The sequence below is a fragment of the Hippopotamus amphibius genome, chromosome 17 (assembly GCF_030028045.1).
Source record: "Hippopotamus amphibius kiboko isolate mHipAmp2 chromosome 17, mHipAmp2.hap2, whole genome shotgun sequence".
In the NCBI taxonomy this organism is placed as follows: domain Eukaryota; kingdom Metazoa; phylum Chordata; class Mammalia; order Artiodactyla; family Hippopotamidae; genus Hippopotamus; species Hippopotamus amphibius.
Window position 1 is genome coordinate 35076717 of NC_080202.1, and position 11442 is coordinate 35088158.

General features: G+C 50.8%; 1 long non-coding RNA gene across 2 annotated transcripts; it reads left to right on the top strand.

Annotated features, from left to right (window-relative positions):
• The first annotated feature begins 715 nt into the window (after positions 1-715).
• Positions 716-7519, top strand: LOC130840484 (uncharacterized). Of its 2 annotated transcripts, XR_009050019.1 has the most exons (5): positions 716-817; positions 1165-1251; positions 4472-4536; positions 5177-5242; positions 6806-7519. It is a non-coding gene; the product is annotated as an uncharacterized LOC130840484 (long non-coding RNA). The 2 variants fall into 2 exon arrangements; XR_009050017.1 differs by having other exon boundaries at positions 5177-7519.
• Positions 7520-11442: the final 3923 nt, after the last annotated feature.

Below are 11442 nucleotides of genomic sequence, written 5' to 3' on the forward strand. Positions count from 1 at the left end.
GCCCACAGGAGGGACTGCAGGCCGAGGGATGTGTGTCTCTTCAGCTTTGGAAGATACAGGAAGTGTTACTTTTTTTTTTTTAATTTATTATTTTTGGGGGGGTGCACCAAGTTCAACCATTTGTTTTTATACACATATCCCCGTATTCCCTCCCTCCCTTGACTCCAGGAAGTGTTACTTTTTAATCAACATTTTAATAAGAATGATTTTTCAAGGTTTTTGTTTTTCATTCTAAACATTGAGGGATGTACTTTATTTTTAAAAACTGGAAAATACAGAAATGTAGAAGAGGAAAATCACTCCAAGCTACCACTTAGAGTCAACCATTCAGAGAAAAATCACTCCAAGCTACTACTTAGAGTCAACCAATCAACCAAACAGCCAATGGACGTTGCCTAAGAGTCTCTTCTGTGTCAGGCCCTGGAACAGAAAGACCCAGGTCCTCCCCATGGAGCCTAGGGTCTGGGTCCAGGTCAGCAGTGGTGGCACCAAGGGATAGACCAGGGGCCTCAGCACCCTCCCTGGTCTCCTCCTTCCATTATCTTCCCCCTCCGCCACCACCCCTCACCCACCACAGCCTCTCTTGGTAAACATCCAAACAGACCAGCCAGCTTGCTGTGCAAACATGACTCAAGACAGAGCCCTAAGAACTCAAAGCGGGAAGTCAGAATGGCAGTTACACAATTAATTGCAGTCATGCAAGAAGAGGGCTGTGGAGAGGAGGAGGAGTGTGAGAGCACCATGGGGCTGAACCCCCACAGGAGCTCAAAGGAAGGAGAACCGTGAGAGGAGGCTGGAGAAGGAGGCAGAGCCAGAGGTAGATGCATCCAGACTTCGAATTTTATCCTGAGGACCACAGAAGGAATTTAAGCAGGGGTGGGGAGCAAGCCTGCTGTGCTTGTTAGCAAGACCGCTCTGGATTCCTATGGAAGCTTTGAGGCTTTGAGCTGATGAGCAAGGGGGCAGTTGGGTTGGACAAGAAGGGGACTGAGGACACGTCCTGGAGCTGACCTGAAGGATCTGGGGCCTGGCTGGCTCAAAGGCTTAGGGGAGGAGGAGGTTCCAGGAAGGTGTGAGGTTTCAGCCTCACAGTGGAATTGCAGATTTGCAGGAGGGTGTGATTGGCTCTGTTGAGGTTTTGGTGAATTTCTTTCCCATCCTTAGCAGGTTCTACATAGGTCTAAGAACTCCTGAGAGCCAAGTGGTCGGACCTGACAAAAACAGCCTGTGCCAGCCCTGGGAGACTTTGAGGTGAGAGATGGCCATTACTTTATTTGACAAAAATTTACAAAGTGCCTGTCTGGGAGTTGTTCCAGGCCCTGAGAATACATTGGTGGCAAAACAATTCTTGTGGGGGGGAAATCTTAAATTTAAATATATACATGAGGGGCTTCCCTGGTAGCACAGCGGTTAAGAATCCACCTGCCAATGCAGGGGACACAGGTTCAAGCCCTTGTCTGGAAGATCCCACATGCCACGGAGCAACTAAGCCCGTGCACCACAACTACTGAGCCTGTGCTCTAGAGCCCACGTGCCACAACTACTGAAGCCCACATGCCTAGAGCCCGTGCTCCGCAGCAAGAGAAGCCACCACAATGAGAAGCCTGTGCACCACAAGGAAAAGTAGCCCCCACTCAAAACAACTGGGAAAAGCCTGTGAGCAGCAACGAAGATCTAAAGCAGCCAATAAATAAAAATAAATAAATTTTTAAAAATAAATAAATATATATATATATATACACATGAACTGATGATAAGTATTAAGAAAAACTAAGCTGGGGAAGAGGGTAGTGGTAGAGGGTGGTCAGAGAAGGCTTGTCTGAGGTGACATCTGAACTGAGGCCTGAAGAGAATGAGGGGATAAGGCGCATAGGAAAGTGGTCAGGCAGGCAGAGGCCACCGCAAGTGCAGAGGCCCCGGGGCAGGCATGGCCTAGGATGTTGGGGGCACTGAAGAGGCCAGTGTGAGAGGCCTGGAGGGAGGACGGGAGGGTGGAGGCAGGTCAAGCAGGGCCAAGGGGAGGCCTTTCCATTCCAGGGTTTATGAAGGGATGGCCTGACCTTGTTTTTGTTTTAGAAGCATCATTCTAGCTGCTATGAGAACAAACTGCAGAAGCAAAAGCAGGAGGAAGCTCTTATAGAGGCACAAACTGGAGAAAGTGGTGGCCTGGACCAGGGTGGAGACAGTCGGGCGAGGGGTGGTCTGACTGCGTGTCCATCACAGGGGTGAAGCCCACAGAACTTGCTGATGGGTAGGCGGGCGAGTGAGAGAAAGGGAGGAGGCAAGGAGGGCTCCTGGCAGAGTCCTGAGAGGCCCAGGGCTGCCGGCCTGCCCTGTGTCCCCTCTCCTCTCCTTCTTCCCTCACCCCCCACCCCGTGTCTAGGACCCTCCCTGCCTCCTCCCTCCCCTTGTCTCCTATCCCCTCACCTCACCCCTCTTCTGCAGCCTTGTCTCCCTCGCCCCCTCCATCCCTCCTGTTTCAGGAGTCCAGTGGCCTCTGGCTACAGCCAGAGAGGCTGCCTACCAGAGTATGTCCTTCTCTCACTCAGCAGATACGATGACTGGCTTGGGGCCCAGAGGCTGGGTGTTGAGGAAAAAGTAAATGTGGTTCCCAAGTCCCACCCTGGGGAACACCCAGCTGGAGAGAAAGCCCACCCCCTTTGAGGCAGTTCCATGCCCTGAGCCCCAGATATTCATGGTAAATCCTGGTCTAAAGCAAAGCCAAGTGTTCTTTGGGAACTGACCAAGCCCTCACCTGGATCTGGGGCCACTTCCCTCAGGGCCTCCTCCACCCCTGTGTGGTTGAGGGCTGGCTCCTGGTCCTTTGTTCAGCTTGGGCTGAGGGGCATCAGCCCTGAACAGGCCTGAGCCCATGGCCCTGAGGCTCCGACTGGCAAAAATCAATGAGCATCTCAGCACTGGGCTGGGAGGCTGGATACCTGGCTCTCCCTCGAGCCTTGTGCTCATTTCATATCTCCATCCCACCCTTCCCCTGAGCTCCAGACTGGATGAACAGTGGTCATCTTAAACTAACCTGTCTAAAAGGTGAGCTCCTGAAACCCCACCAAATCTGCAGCTCCTCCAATCTTCCCACAGCGGGGCTCGTCACAACGGCCTCCTTCCAGATGATCAGTCTCCCAGCTCTCTCCCAACTTCCAACCTGTCAGAAAACGCTGCCAGCTCTGCCTTGGGATCTCAGCCCTCACCCCACCTCCATTGCTTCAACCTGATCTAAGTCAACATCATTGCTCATTGGATTCTTACAGTGGTATCTGCTCGTCCCCTTCATTCTATTCCTGACATAAAAGCCAGAGTGATTTTATTAAAAAATAACATAGGGGAATTTCTTGGCGGTCCAGTGGTTAGGACTCTGAGCTTCCACTGCAAGGGGCACGGTTCAATCCCTGGTTGGGGAACTAAGATCCCTCATGCTATGTGGCCAAAATAAACAAACAAACAACAACAACAAAAAACTAGATCATTTTGTTTGTCTGCTCTCTTGTCAATCTGAGGAAAGCCACAGCCCTTTGCAACGGCTCCACTCTACTTGCACCTCCCCGACCTCTCCCACATCTGGCTCCCGTCACACTGGCCTCCTTCTTCCTTGCCTACACTGTGAACAGGTCTGCATCAGGGCATGCGCAATTGCAGTGTTCCTCTTCCTGGAGTCATCTTCCCCGAATATTTCTATGGTTTGTTCTGACTTCCTTCACTCATATATTTTTTCTCTGAGAAGCTTTCATTAACCACCATATTAAAAATTACAGAGCATACCTAGTACCCAGATCTTGGTTTCTAGTCCCATTCTACAATAAAAGGATCCCGGGTTTCTTGGAGAGATCGCTGATTCTAGGACTGGGGCAGGAAGTATGCAAGATGAGCCTGGAGCATCTTGTTGTGCCAGAGAATAAGGAAGTGCTAAAAAAAAAAAAAAAAAAATGTTGATGGGGGCAGGTCAAAGGGCCACAGGAGCCAGTGAAAAAGCTCCCAGCAGCCAAAGCTGGAACAATTTGAGCAACAAAATAAAATACTATTGGATTATAACCCAAATGTACAATAATTATCTGTGAGTCCATTATAAATGTGTTGAGTAAATTAATACATGGGAGAGAAGAGACCAATCTCTCATGCAGAAGAATTCCAAATAATTGATGTTGATACTTCACCCTAAATGGGGGAGGGGGAGCTGCACGCACTTCCTTCCTGAGATGTCAGTATGGAAAGAGGAGAGGGGAGACTAGCTTTCCAGCAGAGAAACGTGACAAATACTGCCTCAGCCGGGTGGTCAGGGTCAACATCAAGATCCATAAATCATGTTGCTAATATGTACCCTTGATGCGATATGTGTTGAAAATGGCACTTTACCTCTGTGACCTTGCTCCCGGAAACCCGCAGCCCCAGTCGGATCATGAGAAATATTAGGCAAATTCCAACACAATATACCTGACCCGGACTTCCTAATTTTGTCAAGGTCATCAAAAACAAAGAAATCTAAGAAAATGGCATAGCCAAGAGGAGCCTAAGGAGACAAACCAAGTAAGTATAATGTGGTGTTCTGAATGGGATCCTGGAACAGAAAATGAAAATTAGGTAAACTAAGGAAATCTGAATAAACAATAGACTTTAGTTAATAATAATATTGGTTCATTAGTCAAGTGTCACAAACGCACCACTCTAATCTAAGATGTCAATAACAGGAGAAGCTGTGTACAGGGGAGGGATTTGGGGGAACTCTCTGTACTATTTTAATTTTTCTATAAATCTAAAACTGCTCTAAAAAATAAAACCTATTAAAAATCGCAGCTCCCCAGCGACCCATGTCTCTTCTCCTTGCCCTCGTCGCATCACGCTTATCCCCGTTTAACATGCTATGTGTTGAGCTCAGGTGTTTCTTACTGTCTGTTAACTCTCAAGAATCCCAGATCCCTAAGGGTTTTGTCACTTCACTGTTATAACCCCAGCACCTGGAACAATCTGACAAATACTAGGTGCTCAACAAGTATTTGTTGAATGATAAATTTCTAAAGATAATCACTGTTAGTTTTTCCAGTTTCTTTCTCTGCCTAAATACATTTAGTATTGTTTTAAAATAAACACAAAGTCACAATGTTTTGTTTATCTGCTATCCTCACTTGATAGTCCCTGATTATTTTTCCTCGCTATTATTCTTTTACAGCATCATTTTTCAGAAGGTGCTGATGTTTGCAGGCCTATGGTGAAGCAAATGGTTGTGATTCACGAGGTGAGGCTTTGGGGCTCTTCTTCCTCTCTGATGGCTCCGCCACGCTCATGTGGGCAGGAAGGATGGAGCTGTGCCAGGGCCGCCCTCTGACATCAGATCCGTGGGCACTAGATCCTGCTTGGTGGTGAACTGGGTGCGTCAGAACCCAAGGATTAAATAGCTTTCGAAATCCACTGGCTTGTCTGCGATCGGCCAGAGGGCCGGGGCACATACCCAGACCTTCTGCCAGCTCAGGAATAGTGCAAAACACCATCCATGCATACATTTGGGGGAACCGGGGAGAGGCCTCCCACAATCAGCCACAGCCCAGGCCCAAGGCTGATGGTTATGGCCCCAAGTGCTCGGGAAAGCTGAGCTCCTGAGAGGGGAGGATGGGGCAGACCCTCTCTCCAGGCACCTGGGTGGGGCCTAGGGAATCTGCCCTGCTGGCTGCTTTCCTGGTGGAAGGGAGCAGCCTAGGAAGGCTTCTGGAGAACCCAATTGCTTGGGGGAGGGAACACTACGGTGTGTGTGTGTGTGTGAGGAGGGTGACGAGGAGCAAGGGGTATCCTTTCTCTGCACCCAGAGGCCATCTGCCACTTGTCCTCCTTCCTGGCAGCAATACTGAGCCACCCAGACTCTGCTAGACATATGAGTGCTAAAGATAAAAATACTCGAAGGACATATGCCTCTGTGAACTGTATTGCTAAATGTGCTTTAGGAGTCCTTCAGCTTCCCTCTAAACCACAATTTCACTCCACCCCTGCTGGTCCCACTTACAAGAAGAAGCAGGGAACGTATTATGGCCTTAAAGCCACCATGTGTGTGAGGGCACGAGTGTGCGGATGCAGGTGTGCCCTCTGCCTGAGCAGCTCCAGTGAGGCGGCATCCGTATCCCCCTGCACGTGTGTGCACGTGAGTAGGTGCTGGCGTGTGTGTGGACATATGTTCCCCTATTTGTGCTTTGGTGTCTTTTGTGTGCTTGCCTTCTTGTGCGTGAGCACCCATGGGTTTACCTGGGCACGAGGGTCTGTGTGGGTCTGTACTGGGCGTGTGCATGGATGTGCGCTCTTCTCATGTGTGGTAGGCTTGCTTGTATGTGAGGGCTGTGTGGGTGTGCACGAGTGGGTATGCTCACGAGAGGAGTTGTGCACCCGTGTGCCTTCTGTGTGAGTACATGCCTGTACGTGAGCACGTGCAGGGGGTCCAGCTCTGAGGAGAAAGATTCACGCTGGCCCCTGCGCCTGCCCCGGCAGACGTGCCCCCATTGGTGGGACGGTTAGTTTTCATCTCTCACAGATGAGGTGGCCATGTCCCCCCCACAACCCTGTACCTAATCTTCTTCACCTGAAGTTTCCCCAAACTGTGACAGTGCCGTCCTTCACCTCCCGTCTGTCTCCCGCCTTCACTAGCTCGTTGGTTTACAGCGTTCTGGGCCCCTGAGAGGCTCTGGAAGGAAAGGGCTCCCAAGTCACCTATTTTCGGTAAAAGGTGCATTCAGTACACCTTGTGGACAGTCTCCATGTGCCTGAGCAGACGGAAGACCTTGAGAAGTCCTGAAGTAAAGACACTTGATTAAATTAGCCCCACACAGGGTTTCCTGGTTTGGAATGACAACACCTTGCTGGAGTCGGTGCACATCTGGGGACATCTGCAACACGCTGTCGAGACACCCCGTTGTGTACGGGCAGCCTCCTTGCTTCTCTACGGACCGTGTGGATGCCTCCATCGTCTGGCTGATTGGTGTTGTGCAGACACAGACTGGGCCTGTAGTAGGCCTGGGAAACACATCCTGCCCTCTGCCTCTGGGGCCTCAGGGAGCTCTGGCCTTGCCCGGAGATGCCAAGTCAGGAGATGCCAAGTCAGGGGACACTTCTCCAGAAATGGCTGAGGTCTCGCATTTGGCCCCAGGCCTCAGCGCTGGTGGCCAGGTTGCCACACCTTCTCGCCTAGTCCCGGCCTGGCCTCAGGGCAGAGGATGCCAGAGCGGTGAGCAGAAGGGAGACTCAGCTGTCCAGCCAGTCCTCCAGGGCTAGAAGCTGAGTTTCTGATTCCCAGTCCAGTGCTCTGCCCCTCAGCCTCTGCCCTGCCAGACCAGGGGCCCATCCAGTCCTCCGCCCCAAGACTTCCGGCAGCAAGACCTCAAAGCACGGTGGTTCTGCCATCTTGAAGCCCCAGCCAGGGGCAGGTAGACAGCAGAGGCCTTCCTGCTAGTCCCACTCCTGATCGGACCACTGCTTCCAGAGACAAAGATAGAGTCAAGGAAGCTCCCTGCACTTCTCTTTCACTCCCCTGTAATGCTGAAAACAAATTAAAAGCATGCAAGTAATACACGAATATAGTCTCTTTGTATGAGTCAAAAAATGCAGAAGTAGGATAAAACCCTAACGTCTCTTTCGCCCTCCCCACCCCAAATCTCAGTAGACTGGCCGGAGGTGACCACCTCACAGTCCAATGTAGCCTTCCATTTTCACACTGATGATTTTTTAAAAACACAAGTAGAACCGTACTATATTTTTCTGTGACTTGCCTTTTTTAAACATTTAATTTTAATTTAATCAAATTCGTGTCAAGCCATCTTGGTCAACCCATTATTATTTTTTTTTCTTTATTATTTTTGGGGGGGTACACCAAGTTCAATCATCTGTTCTTATACACATATCCCCGTATTCCCTCCCTCCCTTGACTCCCCCCCCACCCTCCCTGGAGTCCCCCCCACCCTCCCCGTCCCAGTCCTCTAAGGCATCTTCCATCCTCGAGTTAAACTCCCTTTGTTATACAACAACTTCCCACTGGCTATCTATTTTACAGTTGGTAGTATATGTATGTCTGTGCTATATTTTATTATTTTTTATCAGCTGCACAGCACCCTAGAGTGCCCAGTTCCCTTCATCTACTAGCTGGATCCCCATCGACAGGAGTGCTGTTTCCAAGTTCTTGCTATTCCAGAATAAACAATGGTGCAACAGACATCTTTCAACAGATCTCTGGGTGAGGGCACAGGCGGGAAAGACGGATACCTGGGCCTGGACACAGGAATTAGAGCCGGAGAATAAGAGAAAAGGGAGGAGGCCGAGGTTCCTAGAGGATCCGAGGCGCCGGCGACCCGAGCGTCCCTGCGTCTGCGGGTGCCCCCGGCCAGCCCTCGCGGCGCTGCCCTCCTTCGTCCCGGGCGTCCCTGGCCCTCCAGGCTCCGGGCGGTCCGGTGGCCTCTCCCTCCTGCGGCCCCCGCCTGCGGCCCCCACAGCTGCAGAGCTGCCCGCGCCTCGGAGGAACCAAAAAAAGCCGGCGCGTGGTGCGCGCGCGAGCGGCGCGGGGCCCTGGCGCTGCCGTTTTTAGCGTGCCTGGAGCCCAGAATACAGACTTAGTCACCCCCAGGAAACGCGGCCATAATATTTTTGGTTGCATAAGCAAACTAAATTAGAAATCTGGAGCGTGTTCAAGACCCTTAGATGCTAGCGCTCGGCGAGAGCTGGGGACCAGGGGAAAGACAGATGGGGATTAGGCGAATTGAGCATCAGGAGAATAATTTCCTCTTTTAATTTGGGTTCCACCGACCATGAACGCAGCATTAGCGGCCCACTTACGTAACCGCACCAGAGCAGGGCCAAGGGAGCACAGCAGCACTCCTGCCTCTGCTGCCGCCTGCCCGGAGGAGGCAGGCGCTGTGTTCACCGGCTGCTCTGGAGTTCTCAGAGAGCCTAAGTGAGGCGTCCCAGGCCACACAGCTCCGGACTCGCACTCAGGATTTGAACTGGATTTGCCCGGAAAGAGCCTCTCAGCAGCTTTGGGCAGCGGTGCAGTGTTGCGCAGCCCTGCAAGCCGGGAGCCCCTGAACACAGCCTGAGGATATCCACTGTAACATGCAAATATTCCATGTCCATTGCAAGGAATAATGGAAAATTGGAAACTACCAACATGTTTGACAATAAGGAAAATGGGCGAAGAACTACGGAGCATTCATGCTGTGGCATATTCTAGAGGAATACAAAAGACTTGGGGGGTGATCCCTGTTCAGAGCTGTCAGAGGTGCAGAATTAAGGGAAAAAGAGCAAGTTGCAGAACAGCATCAGCAGTATGGTCTCATTTATGTTAAAAGAAAAAGCAAACCACATATCCCCAGCAAAACTATCCCTGCATCTAAAATGTACAGGAAAGCAGATGCTTCTTAAAAGGGCTGCAAGGGTGGTCACTGCACTCATGGGGCTTGTCCGTTTTGAAAGGAGGCAGGGCCTAAAGGAAAGTCAGCGGGAAGTTCACATTTTACTCTGCATATTTCTGCACTATCTGAATTTCTCACACCAGAATGTATTGTGTGTGCTTGTGTCATTTAGAAACAACCCCCCAAAGACATAAAGGCTGGGAGCAGCCTTGCAGATAGAGGCTGGAAGTGGAGTCCGTCTAGACCTTCCTTCTCAGAAAGCAAGAAGGAAGGTCTAGATGTGCTTCAAGTCAGAGCAGAGAGGGTCTGAGAGAAATGGGGCCCAGCAGCTTGCTGTCTGAGCAGGGAAACTGAAGCCCAGGACTAGACAAGGACTGGCCCCACCATTTCCCAGCAGCTGGCAGCAGGCTGTGGGTTGTTAGCAGGTTGGCTCTTCCACCACCAGGCTGCTCTGTCCTGCCAATTCTCAGACAGCTGGGGTCATGGTGGGGCAGGAGAAGGAGGCGGGAAAGAAAGAACTAAGTTTGCATTGGACAGAAAAGGTGGGGAGCAATTTGGCATACATCCACCCAACACAGGTGTTGAGGGTTATGGAGGATTTAAAGCATGTCTGCAAATTCTTCCAACACTCTTCCCTTTAGAAAGTGGGGTCCCTGTCTCTTCCCTTTGAATCTAGGCTGACCTTAGTGACTCACTTATAACACATAGAATGTAGTGGAAGTGACACTGCCTGATCTCCAAGCCTGGATCGGAAAAGACCATGCAGCTGTCTTTTGTCTCTCTTGGGATGCTTGCTCTCAGGGAAATTAGGCTCTGTAAGATGTCTGACTACCCAGACACTGCCCTGCTGGAGAGGCCACATGCAGCACTGTAGTCAAAAGCCCAGCCGAGCCCCCAGCCAACTGCTACCATCAGTTGCAGCCATGAGCATACACCATCTTGTGCATCCATCCCAGTGGAACTTTTACATGACTGCAACCCATGGCAAACCCCAAGTGAGGACTACCTGGCTGAGACCATCCCAAATTCCAGATCCACAAAACCAGAGGAAAATAAAATAGCAATGTTAAGCCACTAAATTATGGAGTGATTTGTTATGAAGCAATAGTTCGTGAAAAGGAGGTTTACTCTGTGACAGGCACTGTGCACAGAGGAGCAGAGTGACGAGTAAGCATGGTCTCTGCTCCCAACATAATAACAATTTAGGCGAAGCTGAACTCATAGGCAGATAATTACAAAATATTGTTATAAGCACACCGATGAAGTCATGCACTGGTCATATGGGAGCAAAGCGGGAGTCTGTAATCTAGGCTGGGTGGGGTCTGAAAAGTTGTCCTGGAGGAGGTGACATTGAACTGGCTCTGAAAGGTGAGTAAGGGTTGTTTAGGTAAGGGATCAGGTGAGGAAGGAAAGGCAGTCCAGGCAGAAGAGTAGCACGAGTAAGCCCCAGAGGTGAGAAACAAAATGATGTCAGCGGGGATGCCTCTTATGAAGTAAGAGACAGAGAGGGAAGGAGATGAGGCTGGGCACGTGGCAGGGACCCCAGATCGTGTGAGCCTTGAAGGACAGGAGAACAACTGGGAGGTAGAGGCAGGAGAGGGGGCCTCTGGGGGCAGCAGCCGGGAGGACGGAGAAGAGGAGTGAGAGCGGGGGCAATAGGCCGGGAAGGAAAGAGAACGTAGGGGATCCCAAAGCTAGAAAAGGCCGAGAGGGATGAGATGTGAGAAACGCTTGGAAAATAAATCATCAGGCCTGGGTGCCTGGCTGGGAGTGTCAAGGGAAGCTCCTGGGTTTCTGTCTTGGGGGGCCCAGTTGGCAGTGACATCAGCAGCTGAGAGGGCCCTGGAGGAGAAGTGGGTGTGATTTGGCCTTTTGGCTGCATTTTGGCAGGTCCGAGGGGGTATGTCCAGCAGCTCATTAGATATCCAGTCCAAAACTTGGGGAGAGATCTGGGGAGGAGGTGTGGTGACCGTAGACACTCCATAAAGTGTGTTGGATGAATGAGTGAATGAATGAATGTGTACCAGGAGGTCACTGAGTCCAGTAGGTTAGATGAGGT